Below are 6,000 nucleotides of genomic sequence, written 5' to 3' on the forward strand. Positions count from 1 at the left end.
TGAGGTTTTGCTCCCATGGCCCAAGATTCCACTCCATGAAAAGTGTCGCTACTACTTTGTCCCTGTTGAGACTCTGGCTCTGCCAGAGTCAGGGTGTGGCTCTGCCCATGCTATTCAGGCCCCTCCCTATCTCTTGTCTGTATGTTTCTAGCCCCTGCTTTGCCATGCTGGCACTGTTGGGATCTAAGAGTACTGTCTCAGTTTATATTGCTAAAACAGTAGTGAGACCCTGGCCTGGGGCAAGGAGAGAGCCTAAAGAGCTCTCCCCTGCCACCCTTTTCTGGCAAAGCTTCAGAGACCATCTCTGCTTTAGGCAGAGTTTTCCCCATATCCCAGGCTGGAGCGCATGCACCAAGGCAGGAGCCCCTCCAACCCCTTGCTCACCCCACATGCACCCTGTGCCCCATTTGCCAGCCCCTGTGGGAGAGTCATGAAGGCTCAGAAGAGTGGGCAATGTCACGGCAAACCTGCAAGCACACAGCTTACCTTATCATCTGCTGGTGGTCAGCCTCAGTGTTATCCCACCTTTGCACTGAATTTTTCTGGGAATGGACACTGTTTTTTTAATTCCCTTGTGCACCAAGGGGATTGGAGATACAGAACAGGGGAGGATTCTTCATCCTTCCTGCACTGTCCTGAAATGCAGGAGGAGACAAGCTATAAGACATCATATGTGATCTCTCAAATATGAGGTTTTTGGAAGAAATGATGGTTGACACAAGCACTACTGGTCCAGAAATGGCTGGAATGGGGCAGCACTCTGGCAGAAGTAGCAATTGCTTAATAAGGGAAGTAAAATTACATCTGCACCTACAGAAATAGAATTGGAAGTTCAGAGCCCTGTGTATTCTCTTTCCAAGATAATTCTAGTGAGAATGAAATTACATAGAAGAGGTTTAATGCTTGGGAATCTAATGACATTGCTTTTTTATTATTATTTAAACAACACATCTACTAAAATTCACTCAATGAAAGTTAAACAAGCTCACTAACAACTTAATTTTCATTTGGTAATTCAAGGTCTTTCTGGAGATGTATGAGAAACATGAGAGAAAAGCTCTCTGCCTCCATTAATGTTTTATGTCAGAGTTATAATTTTATTATAGAACTGCCTTGTTTCAGCCTCTGAGAATAGCGTCATAACATCTTAGAGATTGCTATGTAGAGCAGTTTAATTACTATCTGATGGTTAGACCAACAGCGTGAAGCACTGAGCTTTGTTATTCATGAACAAGCCAGAAAAATTAAACCACTCACTGAAAATTGTTCTTTAAATACTTCTGCAATACTAGTGGGAATTGTTTTTCTAGATTAAAATTCCAAGTAATCCTCACTATCTATTTCTTTAAGACGGCTTTCTGTTTGGTTGGTGTTTTAGTTTTTTTTGACCAGTGACAATAGGTGGTATTTTCGGAACTACTTTGCAAGTAAGATTCTTAAATCTTAAGGGCTGAAGCTTCCAACACTTCCAAAGGCTATCACTCATTTTTGAAAGCTCAGCTGAAATCTAATTTTGTGACCACTTTTGGTGTTTGAATACAAAAGTATCCCTATTCATCTCAGTCATAGCATGCACTCTGCTAATATCTTAATTCATGGTGCATTTTATTTAAATTGAAATGTGCCTATTAAGTCAGATGTTCGGAATTTTATTGCTAGAATAATTTAACTGAGGAGAAAATCATATTGTAAATTTATTATACTAAAGAAAATGCAGGATTTGAAAAAAAATACAACCAAACAAAGCACAATTTGGATTTATTGCACTGAATTACGGAAAAGCTGAATTAGTTTGCTCAAAAGTAGCATTGTAACATTTCTCATAAATAGCCCAAAAAAAGAATTAAAACTTTAAGTCTCCTAGAGGGTAGACCAAACCATGTTTTGCATGTTTTTGACAGCATGTAAGATTCCTTTGAACAGCACCTTCTTTAGTCCCACCCTGCTGAGATTAATGAGCCTAGTTACAGGCAGAGAGAAGGAAGGATTCCACTTACAATTGGCACTTAGAAGCAAATGAAATTCAAGTCATAATATAATGGCTTGCCAGCTTTTCTCATATCTTAATGATGTACTCTTATAAAATCCACTCTGATGATGACAGGGTTCATTGGGCAGATTTTGAATGCTAATTTTGTCTTGTGTATTCCCAGGTACAAAACACTGGTGACTAAAATTGTTCAGAAGAGTCTCAGTCCTAGAATTTATGAAGGGCTTAACTGCATTGAAAAGCTTTTCAAAGATAGAATATAAATGACCACTGAATGGAAAAAAAAAATCAGAAAAAAAGCCTAACAAAACCAAACAAAAGGAAAAGTAGAAGCAGAAAAGAAACCTCTCTTGAATATTTCAACCCACTGCATATCAGAAAAGATTGAAAGTTAGTAGTCAGCCTAATGTGAAGTAACTAAGCAAAGGGCAAAAAGATTGACTGACTAATAAACAAGTTCTAAAAAGAAATGCTTTTTCTAAACCAGAAATCAAGTATTCAGAAGAAATTTCTGAAATTTACAGACTTTCTTAGCACCTTTTCTTTCCACTTTGTCCACAGTGATTTTACAAATTTCACATTGAGCATACTTACACAAGGCACATGGCCCCACTCAACATCACAGATCCACTAAGTTTGGCAAAGACTTCCAAGATCATCAAGTCCAACCTTTAACCAAACACCACCATGTCCATTAACCATAGCATGAAGTCTATGTCATGTCAGCCAAGCCATGTCCAGTCTTTTCTTGAACACTTACTTCCAGGGATGGTGACTCCACCACTTCTCAGGGCAATCCATTCCTGACCAAACTTTCAGTGAAAATATTCTTCTTGAAATACAACATGAATGTTCCCTTGTGGGAAATAGTAAAGGTAAGACGATTTCCAGAAAGCTGTAAAAGCAGGCCTTAGAAACAGAAAAACACAGAAAACTCAGAACTACCTGCAGCTGCAAAGTCTGAAAGTAGAAAAAAGTTACAATAATACAGCAAGCAAGGACATGAAACAATAGCTTGAGTTTTAGGCTTGGCTAAGATAGATCTTAAGAATACAGAAAAATATGCTTAGCAAGATAGTAGAAGGTTTTGAGCTTAGTACCGGTGTGTTGTTAATAGAAGGCATACAAGCAAGCATTGTGTAAAACACTGTGTGATTTTAGTGATTGGCTAGAACAATTATCTGTGAGCTTTAGCAATATGCTATTGGCTGGAAAGTTTTTTAAATGCTCTGTAACAAAGAAATCTTTGACTGCTGCTGGTTGTATGTGAGCTTTTGCCATCCTTCTATTGTGTCAACCATGTAATGAGGCTGATGCTGCAATAAAAGCTCAAGGAACATCAAGGAACATATCCCAGCAGTCCCATCCTATTAGTGAAAAAACTCCAAACACACTCTTTTTGCAGCTGGAGGCCATTTCCTCTTGTCCTGTCACTTATTGCCTGGAAGAAGAGGCCATATCCCATCTGGCTGCAACCCCCTCCCTTTAGGCAGTTGTAGAGAGCAATTAGGTTCTGTGCCCCCTGAGCCTCCTTTTCTCCAGGAAAAACACCTCCAGCTCCCTCAGCTGCTCCTCATATGACTTAGTCTCTAGACCCTTCATCAGCTTTGTTGCCCTTCTCAGGAAGGATGCCCCAGCACCCCAGCATCTTTCTTGAAGGAGTCCAAAACCAAGCACAGTATTTGAGGAGTGTCCTCACCAGTGCTGAGAACAGGGCACAATCACTGCCCTGGTCCTGCTTGCCTCTCGATTTATGTGCTATGCACAGCTACCCCACAAGTGTTGGTGGTCTGGCATCTACAGTATCTGGGAAAGACTGTGAATACACAGGTAAACCAGGTAAGGTTCAGGTTCCTACAGCTACTGCTCCAGGAGTGGCCTCTCTTACCATGCCCATGCCCCTCTGTCATTTCCTACTGAGTTTTGGGTGGTTCTCAGTACATCCCTTTTGCATTGCTGCACAAAAACTCAGCAAAAACCCCCAAACCTTCAATATGGCAACCCCCTCAAGGATAATGAAGCACAATGCCAAAGCTGCAAGTGAAATGAGAGGTTTTTTCTTCACTTGAACACGCAACTGGGTAGCCTGGGTCTGCCTTCTTTCGAGGCAAAGAGAGGGGTCCAGGGGTTTAACTGAAGCAGGGGCACAAGCATTAGATGGGAAAGATGGGAAAGAAAGGACAAAAACTGGAGAGAGAGAGCTGGAAACAGTGGTGCTTGAGGGGAAAATGCAAACTTCTGAAAGAGAAGGGAAATTCATAGTGATGAAGCCGGGCCAAGATACAATTGACACTCGCAGCTGATACAATTCTCTAATCAAGCTGTATTTAAACTGTCACAGGGCTGTAAAACCTCTTTTCTTTCCATTCTGCTGCTCACTACTTCAGTTTGTACAACTTCACTGTGAGAGAGAGGCATAGCCTGCAGGCTTCAGAGCAGGACCAGCACCATCTACATCAATGTCCCTAAAAAGGCAGGTGGACGTTCAGACTAAAATCAGGATACTAAGCAAGGTTTTCACTGGTGCCTAAGAATGACAAATGAGAGTGTCCTGGAAAGAATTTGCTCAATAATACCCCATGATACAATTTTCATAAATCATTACACATTTTTACAAAAGAGTCAGTGGTTTTAAAAGAACCCCACTGGTCTTTCATCACTGCTGATAACCCACATCATACACACCAAAATTTCCAATGTATTCTAAATGCACATATTGCCCAGCAAGTGGTCCTGTAGAAATCGAAATGGCCCCTTAAAGACCTTTGCCAGTTTAACAAAAAACAGTACTTTGTTGGGAAATCTGTCCAAGTTAAGAGAATCATGGGCTTAACAGCACAGGAAAAATCCTCAAACCTTTACTTAGAAACCAGTTTTAAAATGGTATAATGTTTACAGGCCTGTAAGAGATGTGGTCAATTTTTTCTAGGCTCTGGATGATCTATCCCCTTGATCTTTCAGGCATCCTCTATTAAGAGCCTAGATTAAATTAGCTGCTAAAGCACAAGGTTTGTTTTCTATGTCTATTCCTGTAAACTGAATTTGCTCTTTTGTTGTTAAAGTACAAGTAACTAGGTTAGTAAAAAGAAGGTAGAGACAGTGCTAAAAGTTGTACCAATCACAGGAAGATCAGTATTAAAGCACCTAAGGGACGAAAATCATAACGTGCTGGTATCATGTCCAAAGGAGGTAATTGAAACTCTATTGATGAAACAAATTGAAAAGAGCCTTGAAAGTTTATTTGAAGAATATAGTTACAACAGTGCTTAGGACATGAAGTAGGTCATTCCAGGTCATAATTATGTTAATTGCTATAATTTTGTTCCACCCTTTTCTGCTTACAGCACATTTTTTTTAACTTAAACTGCACCTGCATGCTGCATATCATGCATGTACTACATCTGAAATGACATTCATGAAAAGTAACAGTCCATAAAGAAACAAATGGCAGCCCTAGTAACTTTAACAATTACAAGGAGGCTTAATGAAGCAGTCCAACAGCTGTATCATTCACAATAGAGAGCTGTACTCTAATACCTTCCTGCCAGAAGTCCTGGGAAATGACAATGCTTTGCAACTCCTCAGTGGGGCAATGTTGGAAATACACACACTACTCTACAGGGCTGCTGTTGCATTCTCCTCAGATGAATGTGCAGCAGAGAAATGTGGACTTGAGAAGAAATATTTGGATCCCCTCTCTTTACAGAGAAAGAGACGCAATAAAGTTTTTTCTGGTAGTTAACTTTGTGTTGCAGAAGGTATTTTGAAGAGAGGTTAGAAAGGATCGTGGAGTGCACCTGAAGGAGATTGGTCTCTGAAGGGCAGCAAAGCACTGGCATCACAATTATCCTGGAAAATAATTGTTAAACCAAGAAAGAAATTACAGCTATCTATCAGCTGCATATGGTTCTACTCTGGACTACTAAATTCAGCAACAATTACCTTGTTAACGTTTCCCTTCCTGCAGCTGCTACTGCTCCTGCCACCTTAATGACTTTTGCCCTGTTGCA

Source organism: Melospiza melodia, chromosome 1, assembly GCF_035770615.1.
Source record: "Melospiza melodia melodia isolate bMelMel2 chromosome 1, bMelMel2.pri, whole genome shotgun sequence".
NCBI classification, from domain to species: Eukaryota; Metazoa; Chordata; class Aves; order Passeriformes; family Passerellidae; genus Melospiza; species Melospiza melodia.